This window comes from Saccopteryx bilineata, chromosome 4 (assembly GCF_036850765.1).
Source record: "Saccopteryx bilineata isolate mSacBil1 chromosome 4, mSacBil1_pri_phased_curated, whole genome shotgun sequence".
NCBI classification, from domain to species: domain Eukaryota; kingdom Metazoa; phylum Chordata; class Mammalia; order Chiroptera; family Emballonuridae; genus Saccopteryx; species Saccopteryx bilineata.
The window spans coordinates 256,556,472-256,577,230 of NC_089493.1; positions in this window are offsets into that span (position 1 = coordinate 256,556,472).

Genomic DNA, 20,759 nt, shown 5'->3' on the forward strand with positions numbered 1-20,759 from the left:
AGCATTCCAGGTCAACGCTCTATTTACCACCACAGGTCAGGCTCTTCTTGCAGTTTTGAGCTACACTTCTCTGTTAGCAAATTGTCTTAATCTTTTGCAGAAAACCTTTCAGTGACCCGCTCTTTAAGCTACAGCCTCTGGAAGTATTTTGCTCTGGCTCCTTTGTGCCGCTTAGAGGACTTATGGCCAACATAGGCTTTGCTGCAATAAGACAGCTAGCTGCCTAAGAAGGTGTTTTTACTGCCCAGATCTTTGTGATAATATGAACCACATCATTCTGCAAAAGGAAAGGATATGAAATGTATGTTAGAAATTACTCTCACTCATGTTAAAGCAAGGGTGTTAGAGAAATAAACATTATGTTAACTAACAATACACTGAGGAAACATCTCAGAGGCTCAGCCAAGAGGAAAAGTTGAAATCAAATCACCTAATAATTCACTACTTAAAGCAAAGCTCTGCCTGACTTATGGTGGCTCAGTGGATAGAGTGTTGACCTGGAATGCTGAGGTCACCAATTTAAAACTCCAGGTTTACCTGGTCAAGGCACATACAGGAAGTAACTACACACTACAAGTTGCTGCTTCCTGCTTCTCCCCCCTACCTCTTTCGCTCTCTCCTCTCTCTAAAATCAGTAAATAAAATCTTAAAAAGAAAGGCTTTACTATCTTATCACCAATGATGCCCACGATGCCATGTATTTATTTACATGTCACATATACAGAACAGAAACTTAAATATTAAAAATAACATCAAAAGAGCAAGGTCTGAGCCCTGCTTCTAACTTATGATTCTAATTATTTTAAACAAGTTACTAAATTTAGATTAAATTTTTCTAGAATATGGAAAGAATAATTTCCCCAAGGAGCTATTTTGAGGTTTAATTCTGATAAAATTGTTGAGCCTGCTTTATATGTGTATTTTAAAACACTATGTAAATTATTATTATTATTATTAACTAATATTTATTAGTCATCAGAATAGTTCACATCTACTGAAAATTTATTTTGTGACAGGGCTGTCCTTCAAATGCACCCAATATGGTGTCTTAATGGGACTTAGAAGAAAGAATTCCAACCTTGTGTAATATTTATTCTTAATTCAGTATATTATTACACAATCTGTAGAACCATTAGTGGCCAACAGTTCTGGCTAAAGTTATAATCAGGTCAAAACACTCACAGATACCCCAGGTGCCAAGGTTCAGCAAGGCACAACTGTCATACTTGGTGACCCCAGCCATGTAGATGTTCAGGTACAGGGTCTCTGAACACAGCGGGCTGCCACAGAAACAGCCCCGGGGAAAACGTAAAGCACAGTGAGAGAGGGGTACAACCTCACCAACAGCTGCTTACCGAGAGTATTTGTGCCCTTCCAAGTGTGAGTGCGGCCACGGAGCAGGTGTGGATTCATCACCCACGCTTTCACAGGTGGTTGCATTCAGCTGATGGATCAACTGGACTGGAAGGACTAAGATGATCTCACTCCTATGTCTGGCAGCTTGCCAAGCTGTTGGCTGGAGCAGATCATTTCTCCTCTGTGTGGCCTTTCATCCTTCAACAGACTAAATCAGCTTCCTTTCATGATGGTATCAGGGCAGCACTCCCAGAAGGCAAAGGCAGAAACTGTATGTTCTCGGGAAGCCCCAGGTCCAAGAATTCATGCATCACTCCTGCTACCTTCAAAGTCAAAGCTAGTCAAAGACAAGGCCAGCCCAGATACAATGAGGTGGAGGAACAGAATCTACTTCTTGCTGTTGTATATCATATATCTGGGGGTTTTTTTATCTTTATTTACCTTTAATTGACAAATAAAATTATAATATATTTATAATGTACAATGAGATGATTTCATATATGTATTTATGGTGAAAGGATTCCCACCACCAAGTTAATTAAACCATCCATCACCTCACGTATTTACTTTTTTCCCTTTTTTGTCTTGGTGAGAACACTTAAGCTCTACTCTCTTAGCATATTTCAATTTTCAATTATGCAATACAGTATTATCAACTGTAATCACCCTGTTATACATTAGATCCTCAGGTATTATTCACCTTAAGTAGGGTGACAACTCATTGTGGTTTTGATTTGCATTTCCCTGATGATTATTGATGTTGAGCACATTTTCATGTACCTTTCAGCCATTTATATGTCTTCTTTGGAAAATATCTGTTAAGTTCCTCTGCCCATTTCTTTAATTGGGTTATTTCGCTGAGCTAACGATTTCCTCATCTATTTCGGATATTAACCCCTTATTGAATATGAAGTTTACAAATATTTTCTCCCACTTTATAGGTTGCCTTTTAACCTTGTTGATGGTTTCCTTTGCTGTTCAGACCTTTTTAGTTGATATAGTCCTACTTGTTTAATTTTGCTTTTGTTGCCTCTGCTTTTGGTGTCAAATAAAAAAATCATTTCCAAGAGCAATGTCAAGGAGCTTACCCCTTATATTGCGGGGGGCAGGGGATTTTATGGTTTCAGGTCTTAACATTCAAGTCTTCAATCCATTTTAAGTTGATATTTGTGTAAGTGAAAAATAGGGTCCAGTTTCATTCTTTTACATGAGACTATCCAGTTTTCCTAACGCCATTTGTTGAAGAGACCATTCTTTTCCTATTGTCTAGTCTTGAGTCCTTTGTCAGAACTTAGCTGACCATAAATGTATGAGTTAATTTCCAGGTTCTTTAGTTTGTTCCATTGATCTATGTGTTTATTTTTATGCCAACATCACACTACTTTACTATAGCTTTGTAAGATAGTTTGAAAACTGCTTTATTCTTTTTTCTCAAGGTTGCTTTGGCTATTCTGGGTGTTTTGTGATTCTATATGAAGTTTAGGATTCTTTTTCTTATTCCTGTGAAACATGCCATGGATGTTCGCATTTAATCTATAGATTGCTTTAAGTTGTATGGACAATCTTAATTCTTCCAATCCAGGAACATGGTATATCTTTCCATTTATTTGTGTCTTCCTCAGTTTCTTTCATTAATGTCTTACAGGTTTAAGGATACAAGTCTTTCATCTTACTAAATTGTTTCCTAAGTATTTTATTATTTTTTGATGCTATTGTAAATGAGACTTTTAAACTTATCTTTCCAGCAGTTTGTTGTTACCCTACAGAAATATAACTGGTTTTGTAATGAGCTTACTGCAACTCCATGAGCTCAACTATGTTTTACCCATTTTTTAGGTAAGGAAATTGACACCCAATCTTAAAACACAGCTTATGTGACAGATCCACATCTGAATCCAGGTCTTTTATCTATTACTAGCCCTAAATATTTGAGAAAGGTTATCCTTTTTGCTATGACCAACATTCACATGGAAATTGCTCTTTCCTTCACCCCTCAGTATGCCTTGAGTCACCAAATGGTTTACTTTACCTTTTTTTATCCAATAGATTAAGTTTCCCCTTTTGAAGATTTTGATGTCCTCTCTCTGATCTCTAATTTTGTTCTTCCTTTGAAGTATATTGCCTTATTATAGAAATGGGTTCTAAATCAGGCCAAATTCAGTCATAGAATCATGACGTGAACTTCAGGAAAAACCATGAATTTTCCCTACTTACCTGAAGAGTTGACTTACATTTTGGGGCTAATACAAGAGATGAAGAAGTTCTTTTGACTGGGTAATGATTTAGCCTTGGTTTTAATTTTCACAACCTGTCATTTGATATTCTGATATACTTTGTTCACCTCAATGGAAGTCTTTATCCAAAGTGGTCTTTTAAATGTGAGAATGACCAGAGAGAACATATCATCTACCATCTTTATAGAAAGGTAGAAAGAACAGTAGACAAAGATTATAAGATCAGATTCATTGGAGCTGGGCAAATGACTAGTTATTTGATCTTGGGTAAGTAATTTCACTGGTCTGGGCCCCAATTTTCTCATCATTGAAATGAGAGTGTTAAGCTGAATACACTCTCAGTGTTTTCAGCTCTGACATTATTTGATTCTCCTGCCAGAGCATAATTCTATGATATACTCTACACATTTTTATTCCTAAACACATTGACATCATGTTAAAATAGATTCTCAAGTTCCCCATGTAAACAATCGTGGCTGTTGCCAAAATTTGCTAGCAAAGGAAAAACAGGTGTGGTGTGTTTCAAATTATTTTTCCTTGAATGCTCTGAGCACATTTTTGGATATGTGGAAAACCACGAGGTATGCTGCTCTTTATCTGACTCATTAGATCACACCAAAAATATTTCACAGAGCTTCTTTCATACCTTTTCTGGAACATCATACAAAGTTGAACAAAAATATTTGAACAAGATGTCTTGATTAAAAAGAAAAAAACATCTGTGTTAGAGAAAAAAGCAAATGCCCAAACTAGATGTTAATCTTTCTGTTTGATAAACCAAACCATATTGATAAGCTCCTGCCAAATAGTTAAGATATATTATAAAGAAACATAACTTTTGTCGGACAGCCTGCTGACTGAGCTGTAGAATATAGCCTGGAGGCATTTATAACTAGGTAGAGATACCATAGGATATAGAATTCTCAGGGGAAAAAAAAGTAAAAAAGAAAAAACATGATTAAAATTGTAAAATGCTTTGGAAAGCAGAAATTCCAAACTATCATCTTCCCAGCAGATCTAATTACTCTCATGCATTCTGACTTCACAGCAAACACTGATCCAGTTAACATTCGGGGAGGAAGTTTCCCAAGCAAATCATTTGTGGCATCCTTGGAAATATTTCTAGATGGTAATGTATTATAGGAAGGCCTATTATCATCTTAAACTGAAGTTTCTACCCATTTAAGGTTTTTTATTTTAAAAAATCTCGAGTCAGGACATAAGCCCAGACCTTAACATACACACTTCTAGTTGGCACCCTGATGGGCAACCACTTGACTTTGACGAGAAGTTCTGCCTGACAGAGGGCAGCTTAACCAAATGCACAGTGAGCTCCAGCAGGTATGGTCTATTTCACTTCTTCCTGAATGTCCCATGGGGCTCATCAGAAAACAGAACCGCTATCATCTTTACAAGTCACTTGATGTTTGAGATCAACTCATAAGGCCAAGAAACATGAGAATAAAACAAGTCTTCCATGTGTTAACCTTGTCTCCACACAAAAGCACTATAGCTTGTCTCAGAATGGGAAGAGGGAAAAGACATAGGTCTATTTCTTCACTAGAATTTGCTCTTGGCTTTTCCTGAGAGTACAGTCTCTACCTGCTTTCTCCAGTATTCCCCACGGTTATTTACTCCCACTTCACCTGTCTTTCCCCACATTACTGTCTTTCCACCACCAACTCAGACACTATCACTTCTCTTCCTTACTTCTTGACACCAACCAGGGTACCTGTAGGAACCAATAGAAAACTAAGCTTTCCATCTTCAATGGAGAAAAATAGGCGAATCCTGGAAAGAGCATGGAAGAAACTCAGATCGGGCAGATGAAGTAGACACCCACTCTTACCTAAATGAACTGACCAGTCACACTTCCCAAGTTGCATTTTCAGTTCTTATTTTAAGGGCTCTGCTTTTCTCTGACTCAATTTTTATTCAAAACCAAGTTGCTCTCTCATTTGAAGGAGCGGTTAGAACATACTAGTTGAAGCACAGCATTCTTATATTTCCCTCTAAGTCTTTAAGGAAGATTGTATAGACAGCAAAAATTATCCTTTAAAATAGTGTTGTCCCATGAAAACCCTTCACTTTTAATATGGTAGCACATGGGACTGGGCCTTTTGATGGCAGGGCGAGCTGGGCTTCCTCTAACCCTAGGTCCAGTACACAGAGATCAGGAGAAAGGAGAAGTATAGGCTGAGCATATGATTAGACAAGAAATCCTCTGGCCCCACCACCAGTATTATGGCCAAGATGACAGGGAGGTGTCCTCTTCAACCTCTACACAAAAAGAAAAAAGTATAGCCCAGGCCCCAGCTTGGCAACAGCTTTGAATAGCAGACAGTACATCACTCCAGTGGACAGGTCCCCTGATTTACCGTTAGGACCTAGCCAATCCCAACTTTAACACCAGGTAAGAAGACTGAGGCCAGGGAAGTTGGACCATCTGGATTTGGACGGGGCCACAATGGGCAGCAACATCAATGGCAGCCCACAGAGAAGACTCCTCGGTAAATGGAGTCAGATCTCAGGCTTTCTCTTCTCTGTTTGAGACCACGGATTGACCTTTTGGTCTGAGCAATCATTTTGATTATGAAAGTTGTCAGGTGAAACCCTAAAGAGAAAAAAAAATTGCCATCCCTTCAGTTGCAGGAGACAGAGGCTCAGAGTCATTAAATTATTTTCCCCCAGCTTATTTTACTTTATTTTTATAATTGATGTTAGTGGGGTAAAGAGTCAATGAATTTGAATATGTAAGTTTTATATCCAAAACTGGGAAGTAAGGAACATTGTTGGGCAAATGAGTTTGTAAAATTTGTATTTTTTTAGTTAGCTCACTTTTAGTGTTAAAAAATGGCACCTGGGTATTTGGTCAGTGAAATTGCAAATTACCTTCCTGCTTGGGAAGGGCCATTGTCTTGCTAATGTTTTGCAGAAGGAGAAAGAGAGGAAGCCATGTTTTTGCAGAGTTTGTACAAAGAGAGGGCAGAAGATATGCAGATGGGGAATCAGAGATGAGGGGCTTTTGTGAGCTCCCCTGAGACTGGTGAGGCCTTTGATTCTAGGAGAAACTGGAGAAGTTTCTCCTGTTGTAGAACCAGAGGGAAGTGTCAGCGGCTTCCGGAGCCCTGAGTGAAAGGGAATTGTGTTTTTCCCTGTGTGTGTTGCTCGTCAGCTGGTGTAAGACTTTAATAAAGGAATGGCCCACCATTTTTTGGCTCCACTGTTTCTTTACCGTCTGCCTGAATTTAATGGGAACATGCATGTGAATGTCCACGACGGCCATGACTACTAGCCCTACAAACATCAATTTCACATTTATGGATTTTAGGGTTGTCCAGCATCCATTCATTTTCTATCAGCACTCAGATTCCTTTTGAGAAATGACTTCTTACCCACTGGACACAGTCTGGTGGGCCATAATCAGGGGCCGTGCCATTCCTACCCAAGGCAATAGAACAAGATTCAGATTGATTCAACTGGGTGCCCCTGCCCCAGTATTGAAATCTGAGTATAGGGTCAAAGATCCCGGTAGTTCTAGAGCTCCACTCCACCCCGTAGACGGTTTCTGCTGGAGCCTCTGTAGTCTCTTGCCTCTTTGCTTTGGAGCTGCCTTATTTCTTGCCACATCCCTGGCATGGTCCTCTAGGCTCCTGGCAATTCTGTGAGCCTCTGATATCCTTCCAATACATTCCTTCTAGCTTTAGCTAGCCAAGATTCGTTTCTATGGCTTGTAACCAAAGGCATGTGACTAATTCACACCAACATTTATTTATACAATGGGTGACAGTTTACAATGTGTTTGTTTACTTAAAACCCCATTTTACTCCCATAACACTCTAACATGAGTAGAGCAGATATTATTTATTCTTATTTGATACATGGAATAAAAAAAATTTAAAAAGAAAAACCTAAGACTCAAAGAACTTAAGGAATCTGCCCATGTTCTCACAGCGACAAAGTATCCCCAGCCCAAGACTTTTGGTCTCATCTCCAGTGTTCTTTGCACTCACTACAGGGAGGTATGAGTCCCTCGTCTGCTCCCCACTAAGCAGTGAAAGAAAACCAAATTAGTTGGTAATATCCACACTTTTTTGCTAGCACTCATGTGACTACTAACATGGACCTCTCTTTAAATTTCCTTTCTCATGCCCAGAGAATCTCGATGTGAAAATATTCTGTAATATATTGCAGTGGTATTAATGGAGCCAGACCACAACAAGGTGACATATTTACATTTGGAAAGACTAGAAATCATGGCAAATTGGCTCTTACATCATCTATAATTGTTGCCTTTTAGAGGAGAGATAGGTAAGTTTATCATCACTGTATGGAAGAAAATGGCTTCCTGGAAACAAAAATACACATACCTCTTTTCCTAAAAGGACTAACACTAATCAAGACGGGTCTGAACGTAGGCCTCATGTGGGCAATAATTATTTCTTGAACTGCAGAGAATTCTAGATTATTTTCTTTATTCATAGAAGGCCTAAATTTAAAAGACCTTTGAAACTTAATTGATTGCTATAAAATTTGTCTGAAGCCAGCAATGTTTGTTTGGAATTTAAAATTACAAAGAATTTATCTGAAGTCACACTTCAGGTCCTTGGCATGCTTGTGACAGAAGGCAAATAGTTTCATCTAGAATTACAGCACGGAGGAATCACCCCAAAGCAAAAGCCTTGATGCCCCTATACCTTCCACTCAATTTCATAACTAACTGCAAACTCAGATCTTCTAGGCTCAGCATCACTATTAGGCTTCTCTCTTGGAGCAAGTGTTTCTCATACAAAAAATAAGAAAAATCTCAGTTCCTGGTATCACCTGCTTTACAAACCTACAATCAATATTTCTCCATTTAGAAGAGAGAGCCATTCATAAAAATGCTTAAAATATGAACACTAAATAAACAACCATGACAGGAACAAGTTTATGAAGGTGTGTTGAATTCATGCGGGCTTTAAAATTTTTATTTATATTTTTAAAATCTGCTTGTCAACATCTGTTCCCTGTCAACATCTATTCTCTGCCCTTTTATTACAAAAGATACACTATCTAGATAACATGTATTTCATAAATAATAGCCATTTTGAGATTTTATATGGAAAATCTGGGACAAAATTTTTCTTCCAAGTCCCCAGATATGAAAACCAGATATTCTTTTACAAGAGAAAATGTGAAAAAAATATCCCCCCTTAATATGTATACATACATACATAAATTAGGATACTTGAAACTATTGGTATCACTCATAACACACTCCACAGTTTGTTTTGTTACTTAGGTTTTTGTTTCGTTTTGTTTTGTTTTGTGACAGAGACAGAGAGAGAGAGAGAGAGATAGGGATGGACAGACAGGAAGGAAGAGAGATGAGAAGCATCAGTTCTTCATTATGGCTCCTTAATTGTTCATTGATTGCTTTTTCATATGGGCCTTAACCAGGGGGCTACAAGTAGAGTGAGTGACCCCTTGCTCATGCCAGCGACCTTGGGCTCTCTCAACCTTTGGGCTCAAGCTAGTGACCATGGTGTCATATTTATGATCCTATGCTCAAACCAGCAACCCTGCGCTCAAAGTGGTGAGCCCATGCTCAAGCCAGATGAACCCATGCTAAAGCCGGCAACCTCAGGTTTCGAACCTGGGACCTCTATATCCCAGTCCAACCCTCTATCTACTATGCCACTGCCTGGTCAGGCTTGTTAGTTTGTTTTGATTTGCTTGTTAATTTTTACAAAATTGATTTACTGAACCAAAAGTAAAATTGTTACGGCCCAAAAATGTAAGTCAAAGTCTGAAACTGACCAGTAAGCAAAAGAAATACATGATATGAGCGGAAAAGAATAAAAGCATTTATGTAAATTTTAATAATCACATAATTATATGATACGCCAATAGGAACATCTCCAAAGAACTACGGAAAGAGATCTGTGATACTGTTCTTTTTATTCTTAGTTGAAAGGCTGACCTAAAAGAGTAAACAGTTTCTAAAGCGATGGTTGTATAACACCAAGTTCAATGTTAAAGCTGTTAGCCAGATTTGATTTCTACTCTTAACTCTGCCTTCCTGTACTGATTTTCTTCTACTAGCCTAGTGATTTGTTAGTACTTTAATGTTTTTTAATATATTGCTCCCTGTTGCAGGTTAAGCACCTGGTTAATAGTTCTATGAATAACAACTACTCTTGATATGAAAATCAAATATTGCCAAAAGCAGATTAAGTGCTTTGAAAAATCAAGAGAGTAATTTGTAGGGTGTGATTTGCGGGGAGGGCAGAATGGGAGTAATATTGATATAGGTTTGTTCTTTTTCTCCCTAAGAGTTCTTTTCTGGGAAAAAAAAAAAGAAAAATGTTAGATTATTACAACAAATCAATTCTTTTGCAGCCTCCCCATTCTCTCTTTTCTCCATTTTTTAAAAAAGAGTTACACATAATTAGTTACAAGGTCTATAAATGTCATTGAGTCCTACTTGCTTTGAGAGGATGGGAGGGAAGGAGTCAGTGTCCATAATCTGCTTGCTTGCTTTGACTTTTTCCATAGTTCTTGGTTGTCCACACATCAGCCTGGCTCTATCTAAGATGTGGAAGTATTTAGATCAAATTCCCTTTTTCTTTCCCCAGGTTAATGACATTTGCTGTGAAGGCCAAGGTGATCACTTGAGACTAGGGAACTGGAGACAAGGAGCTAGAAGGCTGTATCTCAGGAATAATATCCCCCATTTCTCCATTTATCTCACAAGATTCTTATGAAAGTTCACAAGTTATTTGTGTGAACTTATAAATATAAATAACATTGTGGCTCACCTGGCATTTTCTGAAAGAGGAAGGCCTTTGATAGCCTCTCTCTAGTTTCTACAAAGAACAAATTTAAGTTCCACTTCAAGTCACCTTAGGGTGTTAAGTATTCTACTTATTCCCAAATGTATATTGCTTAAAAAAAAAAAAAGGTAGATTTAGGATCATTTGTTTTTTATCACTTCTCTAAATACTCTATTTTCCAAATTCATCGCCCACCCACTTACTCATCAGGCATGGCTCCAAATATATTTGGACAGTCTTTCAAATCCAAACATACCCTCAAAGCATGAAAAATCACTGTTAACATTCTTTTGAATGTTTAGGAACTAAGGAAAACGCCTGATAAGGCCACCCTAACGATGAAGCCAGGATACTAGAGCCAGCCTTCACCAGATTGGTATTGATTATGCAAGAAGGACATTTCAAAGCTAATCAAGATACCCTCTCCCTTACACACACACACACACACACACACACACACACACACACACACACAAGTCAAGGCCCTCCAAACATGAATACTGTCCTATGGTAGAAGCTAGTAGAAAAGGGGGGAAAATCCCCAAAGTCAGTTCTTTGGTGGGAAATTATTTGACTTTCCAATTTGCTTTTCATTCTCTAATGGCTGTAATTCCAAGCCCCACAAATGTTAAAAAGTGTGTGCCTTCTTTTTACATCTTATTCCTGGATCTTTACACAGACCAATCGCCCAAATGATGAGAAATCTATCCACAGCCCTTTCTAATTTTCTCTTGTGCATATGGTGTTATTTCAGGAACAAGAGTGTAAGGAATGTTCCTGTTAATTAAAAAAAAGAATGTTTCATGCCATCTAGCTTATGGATTCTGCAACAGATCGAGGAATCTATTTCAAATGGTTGGGTTTTTGCTCCCATTAACAAATGATAAGGTGATGCCCTGTAGATTCTTCAGCATGAGGAATCACAGTCCAGAGGGAAAATAAAGGGCAGGATATATGAACCTTGACTCTTGAATGAGCTGAGGTGCTGGAGTCACCGACACCCTGGACCGTGGAGTTGAAGAATGGTATTTCTTAGGTAATTATGATCTCAGCCAGGTCTAATGGAGCGATAATAGTTTGGCAGATCCTGTGGGTGGTGTGCATTTCAGAGCCCTCACAAGTTCCAAAGAAAGTTATTCTTTTTCCTCAGGAAAAATAGAATAATTGACCTATTGGGATGAAGGAGAAAATTGACTACAGTTCCTTTGGCACTAGGGTCCCTAGTCATTTAGAAAATAGTGATTGGATTATAGAGTGGATTAGCATAATTTAGTGGCAAAAGCACTTGTAACCATTTATCTTCTGGACAAATGGCTACTGATATTTTCTACAAATATCAGTACAATATCAGCTACAAATATTTCTTCAATTCCTTCCCTTCTACCTAAGTGTAGTAGAAATTTAATGGGATGGGAGACTAAGGGAGGATATAATGTAACTCTAAAACACTAAAAACATCAAACCACCTAGAACAGTAAACGTCACACTGTGAGTGAAGATGGCAAGTGAGGCGTATAGTATTATTAGAAACAAAAAGTAGAAATGGAAGTGTTAGAATTGCAATTAAGCAAGACTTGTGGAGACAAAATACCTCGGCAAGGCAATTTTTAGTAACTTCTACAGAAGGTTGTGCTGCCACTAGCGAAAGCTGGCCAGCGAGCACACAGGTAGGGGGGTGGGTTCTGTTTCTATTCCTAAAGCAGGCCCTCGGCTGGGTTTTGCCTCATTGGCTGCGGTGTTGACTGTACAATCTTACTCTTTCCCGATTGGCTAATTTAAATGGCCACATGAGTGGGGAAATGGAGAGGTGGGGATAGTGTTAACTTCATGAAACTGAATGAGGGTTTTGGGGAATGGTGGGAAAAACCAGATGAAGGGGGTTGAGGAATGGTTGAAGGAAAGAACATGAAATAAACAAGTTGTTTTTCCTTCAAAAGCACTTATTGGATCTATGGCTTTTATATAGCAAAGGGTAGTCATTTTGTGGTGTGTGTTTTTTGGGGGGTTTTTTGGTTTATTTATTTATTTATTTATTTTCCTGAAGTGAGAAACAGGGGGCAGCAGACAGGCTCCCACATGTGCCCTACCTGGATCCACCTGGCATGCCCACTAGGGGGCGATGCTCTGCCCATCTGGGCCATTGCTGCACTGCAACTGGAGGCATTCTAGCACCTGAGGCAGAGGTCACAGAACCATCCTCTGTGCCCTAGCCAACTTTGCTCCAGTGGAGCCTTGGCTGCGGGAGGGGAAGAGAGAGACAAGAGAAAGGAGAGGGGGAAGGGTGGAGCAGATGGGCACTTCTCCTGTGTGCCCTGGTCAGGAATCGAACCCCGGACTTCCACACACCGAGCCAACACTGTACTGCTGAGCCAACTAGCCAGGGCCTAAGAGTAGTCATTTTGAATAATTATGATTCTGTCCATTGAACTAATTTAATAAACTTTTAAAGGAACTAAAATTCTGTCATCTTGAAACTGTTTTTTGGGATATTGAATTAAGCTGTTTATTAAGAAACAAGATTCAGAAAAAAACTTTGACACCCCCTCCCCTTTCCTGCCCAAGAGATTCAGATGGAAACCTGATTAAGGAAGGAGATTCTAGGATGCTGTTGCAGTCTAATTTGAATTGAGTACAGTATGGTAAATAGAGTGCTTCAGGCCACAGCCTGATAGCTATACACCCGTTGTGGCTCACTGTTTCTGATTCACCTAGCCCTGTGCATTCTGCTCTTCCTCAACTACCTATAAATCACAGGTCCTCACTTCTGAAATCTAATATCCCATTCTTCCACCTTTCTCCTTTGTCAAAAAGGCCCTTATACACCCACTGTTGCTTTACTGTCTAGAATTTTCACGGATTTATCATGTCTATGTGAACTCCCCATGTGCATATATTAAACTTTGGTTTTCTCCTGTTAATCTGTCTCTATTAATTTGGTTATTAGCTCAGCCACAAGAACTTACAATAGTGATTTTTTCAACTGATGCTGCAAGAATTTTTAAAACATGCAATATCTGACTATTTAGTCAGGGTCACTGGCCTCTTTTTTCTCAATTGTCAAATAAAAAAATGACAACAGCCAACACAATAGCCATTGGTCTGAATAAATCAAAATGATACCTATTTTTTTGTCAGAATGGCAAAAACATCTATTTTTTTTGTGTGTCACAGAATTTTAGTAATTAGCTAATGTGTGCCATGAGATGAAAAAATTTGAAAATTGCTGACTTAGAAGATGAGAGGAAAAGTGTTAATATTTGTTTAGCCCCATGTTTTTTATATGTTAGAATTTTACTGAGTCCTTTCTTTAAAAAGCATAGTAACACATAAACATTGCTTAATACTGTCAAATACTAGAGAATAAGTTTTAAATTTTTAAAAGTTGTCCTTATCCCCATTTCTTTCCACCCCAGGGTCCTACTTCCCAGAGACAATGACCTAAATAAATATGTTAAACAAACATTATTGATTTTCTAGGGACATTCTCTTTCAGTTTGAAGGTGAGAATTTAGCTAGGTGAAGACTGAAAACCAACCAAAGTGTTTGGGTAAATATGACATGCAAAATAGTGTCCACCGCAGAGCTAAGGAGGGTACCAGGATTACACTTCTTTCTTTATAGGTCCAAAGTCATGACTTTTGTGCCATCAAAAAAAGATCAAGTGCACGGAGTACTCAGCCAAATGAACGACCTTTTGTTAAAAATCATTAAGTACCAGAAATCATTTCATATTTGAGTTTGTTTCTTATTTGGACCATTTTCTCTTGTAACACCTCTGTTGTTTTTGTTTTTGCTATATTCTTTCCTGGGAAAGAATTTTTAAAGGGAAAATTTTTAAAAAACTCACGTACTTCTTTATCCATAAAACATCACCTTCTCTGTGAAGTCTTCTTGTCTCCCCCTTGTGAGGTCAGTAATTCCCACCTTTCAGCTCCTATAGCATATAATTTCATCATAGTTCTAATTTAGTCAAAGACTGTCTAGAAACAAGGTGCTTATTTTATTGTATTCTAATTATACATTAGGTCTATGTCTACTGGAATAGGCTATAAGTTCTTGAAAAAGAAAAATACATTATTACTTTTCACACTCTACCTCTTGCACACAGCCCAGCACATAGTAGGTATTCATTGCCTTTGTTGTATGATTAAGTGAACATGGTCTGTAAATAAATTTCTCTCAAGGGACTAATGCCCACTCAGCCTGAAGAAAATGTTTAACTCAGGCTCTTTTCTTTAACTATTTCCCAATCCCCTTCATTCGGATTCCTCCGACTGGGGAATAAAATGAGAAATAGCTAACTCATTTACCAATTCTCCCTGCCCCCTATGTCTGGTCATCCAACCATTCCTCAACCCCCTTACCTAGTTAATGATATCCCCATCTGTCCCTCCCACCTTGATACAGCCATTTAAACTAGCCTATTGGGAAAAAATAAAATTGTACAGTCAACACTCCAACCAATGGAGTAAGACCCAGCATCCTAGGGCCTGCATTAGGGATAAAAACAGAACTTGTCCTCTGCCCTTGCAATTTGCTGACTGTTTTTTGTTTGTTTGTTTGTTTTGTGGCAGAGACAGAGAGAGTCAGAGAGAGAGACAGATAGGGACAGACAGATAGGAAGGGGGAGAGATGAGAAACATCAATTATTCGTTGTGGTTCCTTAGTTGTTCATTGATTGATTCTTATATGTGCCTTGACCAGGGGGCTACAGCAGAGCAAGTGACCCCTTGCTTGAGCCAGCAACCTTGGGTCCAAGCTGGTGAGCTTCTGCTTAAACCAGATGAGCCCGCGCTCAAGCTGGCAACCTCAGGGTCCCGAACCTGGATCCTCCGCATCTCAGTTTGATGCTCTACCCACTGCACCACCGCCTGGTCAGGCTGCTGGCTGGCTTTGAAGAGCAGCAGCACAGCCTTCTGCAGAAGTTATTAAAGTTGCCTTGCCAAGGTATTTTGTCTCCATGAGTCTTGCTTAATTTCATCTCTAACAACCTCAACCTCTATTTCCATCCTCCTTTTTTCTAGGTTCATTTAGGAACATCTAAAATTAGAAAACAATGTAAGTTTTAAGTTGTTTTCTTAAAAATTCTGGAAAAGTATAGCTATATGTTATCCTTTGACCTTAAAAATAAAACAAGAACCATTCCAAAGATGTTGGCATTCTCCAGCTTTTGACCCTCTGTTATGTTTTGTTTTTTCAATACAATTTAACCCTGGCCAGGTAACTCAGTTAGTTAGAGTGTTGTCCCAACACACCAAGGTTGTGGGTTTGATCCCTGGTCAGGGCACATACAAGAGTCAACAATTGAATGCATAAATAAGTGAAACAACAAATCAGTCTCTCTCTCTCCCTCCCTTCCTTCCTCTCTTAAATCAGTAAGTGAAAAAAAATTTTAATACAGTATATTAGGAACTTGAAGACAGAAAGCATCAAAAATATTTGAACTCATCTAAGTTATTTTCTATTGCATTTAAAGCCCATTTATAAAATACATGTAATATAAATATAAAATATAGAAACTTAAATATATAGACTATGAAAATGTAAAGACACAGACCAACTCCTATGCTAGGTAAATGGGATTGATTGCTTCTTTGCCATGACAATCACGTTTCTCTAAAAATAACCTGTGATTACAAATTTCCAAGGGGTTTTCTAAAAATTTGTCTTATCCCATGTTATCACAATATTTCCTGCGATGGCAGAACATTTTAGGATAATAGTCACAAAGCTTATATTATTAGACTTTGAAAATGTCCTCACATTTGTTGGAAGTGGTTTGGTTTTTAGTTTCCGGCTAAATGTCAATTAGAGGTCAGATCATTTTGAGCTACTATCAATCATCTTGGCAGAAGTTTGACAACAGCAAAAGCATCTTAACTTCAGCCACCCACATCCAGAATATCAGTTCCTTTTAGCTGACATATCACCTTGACAGTGAGAGTTTCCTGACCCCCTATGATAGAATTCACACACTCTTTGTAGCCCCTCTAAATCCTCTCCAGACCATCAGAGTATCAGAGTACGTGCTATGCCTGGTTACATTCATTTTCTTTTTTTCTTTTTTTACATCTTAATCATCCCCATCTGAGCCTTAAAGGGATGGCTGTGGTTTATATCCCAGAGCCACAGCACAGTAGGCATCAAATATATATCTGCAGAATAAAGTAAGAAATCTTTCATAGATAATTCTCTTTTAAAATAGTTACCGAAAAAAAATTCCTTATACAAAATCTCAAAGTTATTGCTTTTGGGCCCTAATTCTTTGCCTTTAATTACACAATTACTTCTATTAATAATTTTTTAACAACTCAAAGTATGAGATTTCACAGAGTTGGGGAGATGGCAAGACTAAGAGCCCCCCCTGCCTCATGCTGGCCTTCAGACGTGTCTGGATTGTTTGATGGATGGCAAAAGCAGAGCAAGTGAAGCTTGCTGGGGTTATACTGAGGACGAAAACATGATCCCAGGAGAAAAAGAAACATTTAAACTTGCCTCCTAGAAATGTGTTTTATTAAAGAAAGAGAGAGAGAGAGAAAGAAAAGGAAAGAGACAGAAGTTGTAGGTAAACACTGACAAAACTGTTTCTCTAAACCTCACAGCTCTGAGGATCCTCTTACAAATTGACACAGGAGAAGAAGCAAGCCGTTCCTCTTAGTGCGCAGCCGCCAACGACTGCCCAATCCTGGCCCCGTGCTCGGAGCGTGCAGTGCGGCAGTCTCTGTGATCAGTAATGCCACTGGCAGGGAACAGGGTGCTTGATAGAGGAGCAGGGGCCACCACGGAGCCTGGAGTTGAAGAGCAGCACAAAGTGGTAATGCAACTGCCAGAAGTCAAGATGTCCAACAGAGCTCTGGCATTGTCAGCTAAAAAAGCATGTTTGTGGTCATGTGTGAAATGAACCTGACTCCCAACTATACTTGGGGAGAGTTAATTTTTAGAAGATGAGTCAGTCATCAGTGAAATTTGGACGATATTCAGTCAAGCACTATTTGTTGAGTACTGACTATGTTCTAGGCATTGTGCTGGGCACGGGTTATTGCTGGTAAAGTGCCTCCATCTGCACCCCCAGATGGGATGGTCTGAGAAAATCTGGTTGCAATAAAATTTAGAGTGGCTGCTCACAACAGCAAAAGATTACACTGAAGTGGGAAAAATATAACCGCTATGCATATGAAGATATGCGGATTCAAACAATAGGATATAGAGCTTTTTTTCTCATCCAGTTGGCAAAAATTTTAAACCTCAATAACATCACGTCTTGACAAAAGGGAAATATGTGCTCTCATGCAATCAATATAGGCTTGAAATGAAAATGATTCCAGCTTTTTGAATGCAAGTTGGCAATATATATTATATCATATTGTGGTAAACAATTAGTCATGAGCAGAGCAAGGACTATAGGGCAGGCCCAGAGGCCACTAGGGCAAAAGCCCCAGGTGCCTAGCAATGGGAAAAACTGGGAAAATAAGGACCTCACCCCCCAGAGTGACATTTCCTCCCTTAGCTGGTCATGCAACTTAGACTCCCTGATTCCATACTTCTGTCCATGGAATTTGAACCCTCCCCTCACCTTTCCTCCACGGCATATCGCTAGTCATGTGGTTTTAGACCCCCTTAGAGAAGGGACAAACAAGAAAGCTGGAGGATAGCACTTAAGCATTAACCCCTAGAGATAACATCTAGGCCTCAGTTGTGTTTCAGCTCCAAAGCCAGAAAAGCAGCAAAACCAGACAAAAGAAAGCCACAGCTGACATCAGGATGAGCTACACTGACTAATGACCCTCTGCTCTGGCACCAGTCAATCAGTGGAGAATGAAACCCCAAAAGAACATACCTGGAAAGCTGATGAATATTCTATTGAGATCCTCCCCTGGGGCCTCCCCTAAAAATCCCCGCCTTTGAAATCCGTTAGGACAGAGGTTTCAGTGTACTCTTCCCTCCAGAAGTATTCCCATACTTTTCCCTCCTCGTCCTCCTCTTCTTTCTTGCCCCTCTCTTTCTCCTAAGCTCTAAGAGACCCCATGAAACTTGCAAACAGGGGAGCAATGAGCAGCAGCAGCTCATCCTGGGTTAATCCCCTGAACCTGTCTCCAAGGTCCCCTTTTCTCTAACTTTCTTCTTGTATGGCCAATAAATTTTTTCTTTACTTGCTGCATTCTGTCCCTTGATTGAATTATTTCTCTCAAGAAGACAGGAATCGAGGTCAGTCACTCCCCCTGTCGTGTCAGTGCAAAAATTCCCAGTTCTTTTCTCTGTCTCTGAGCAATACATACACTCATGAAAATATATACATTCAAGACTTGGCTTTGCAGCAAATATTTATTGGTGAAAAGCAGTAACAACCAAAAATGTTGAACAGCGAGGAATAAATAAAATATGGCCCATCCATGAAAAGGAGCACTGTAATATATAACAATTAAGTAGCGGAATATACCATTCTAAAATATGTTCTGGTTTAAGGATTCTTTTGAGGTGAGTATATGGAGCAATAGGAGAAGCTTTGAAAACAGTAAAAGTTAGTTACCCTTTTGTGAGGGACATTTACATTTATAAAGGAAATCTCTACTTGTACGCAGAGAAATTACTCTAAATCATGAGAAAATTTTATCATTGGGAAAGGCACCTACTTAAATTCACATAACAAACCTTACCCTTGTTTTATTCTGGTAACATCCCCTAACTGCCCCTACACACACCCCAGGCACACACCTTTATTTTGTCTTTAGCTAAAGATGGCATATAAGCTAGTGGCAACCTGAGAGTTATCCATTTTTCCATGGGTATCTGCCATGTATACATGATATACACACATTAATAATCTGTTTGCTGTGGCCAAAGCACCCAAGTGTCAGAGCAGCTGGACTCAATAAAACATTGAATCATGTTCCTTGTCGAGTAATAGAATTAATGATTTCTGGATAAAAACAATAAGACTATGACTTAGAATATATCTCCAGGGTAATTGTTGGGCAGATAAGATATATATTGCTCACCCTGTTAAAGATGCTGCTGCCCACATGGGGCAGCTTGATTGCCTTTTTCCTTTGGAAGGGGCGTGGTTGTGCTAATGTGTGTTGAGGGAGGGCTTTAGTGCCAAAAAGGTTTTAAATGGTGGAACTAGGAGGCCATTTTGGAGGAGAGTGATTACATTATTGTAGAGAGGAAGAGCCCAGGGTGTAGCAGGGCAGGGAAGCCATGTGGAGGAGGCAGCCAAAATGGCAGAATGGGAGAAGCCAGTTCGTGGAGGAGGAGATAGGGGACAGAGGTGAATAAGACTCGTGAGGTAGAAGCTTTTGATTCTAGGAAAGTCGGATGAGTCAGTGGCTTTGTGAGCACTGAATGAGCGGGTTTTGGAGCCCAGTGTGTTTGTTTTTACTCACTTGCCCAGTGTGAGTCTAGAATAAAGGAAAATGAACCACCAGTTTGGGGCTCTGTTGATTCCTTACCGTCGGTCTGAATCAAATGCGAACTTGCGTTGGCCAGGCGGCTATGATGGTGGCTGCAGATACTAGCCATACAGTAATCCAAAAACTTCCATAAATTATTCAGAAGGAAAGTGTCTCTCCCTCCCTCTCTCTCTTTCTCTCTCTCTCTTACTTTCTCCTTTCTTTCTGTAGAACACTGGAGCTCTGTAAAGCTCTGTATCAATATTAAACATTAAACACTAAATGCAAGCTCATAATCTTAGTTTCTGTTGAAGGAGTGACATTAGCTCCTTGCCACCCCCTTGGCTTGACAGCAACATGCCTCCAGGAAATAAGCCCAACCTCTGGAGGGAAAAGCAGCTTTTAGCACCAACTGCCATCTCAGCCTCCGTGAGGCTCAGGCAAATGGCATAATAAGAACAGATAAACAGAATATCAAAACCAAACTTGGGAAAATGTATCCTGGAAGGAGTTAGAGGCAGAGTGCGCGATGGTGCCCTCGGACTTGAGCTCCAGCCGAGACAAGTGGAGGAATAATGCAGGGCAGGTGGAGACGCCTCACGAAGAAGCCTCACGCTGGGCATCACTAAGCAGACTTCTTAGCCCGCACTCCCTGGCACTCAAGCTCCTAGACTGCCTGCCCTGAGCGACCCATTCAGTCCACCCCAACATGTGCCTCTGTGGTATGCAGATTGTTTTAAGCTAAAGACCACCTCACACACAGGCTCAAGAGAGAAACATCTGCCCCTCCCTTTCACTACCTAGAACTCGAGTCAGGGGCCTAGCTCATAATATATAAGAGGTTATCAGCGATAACCTCTTTTGCCCTACCTATAGGGCAAGACCAGCTTGTATTTACTAAATGTCTGTTCTTATCATCCCACAATGACCCTTGAAAGCCCACCATCCAGGTGTATCATTAA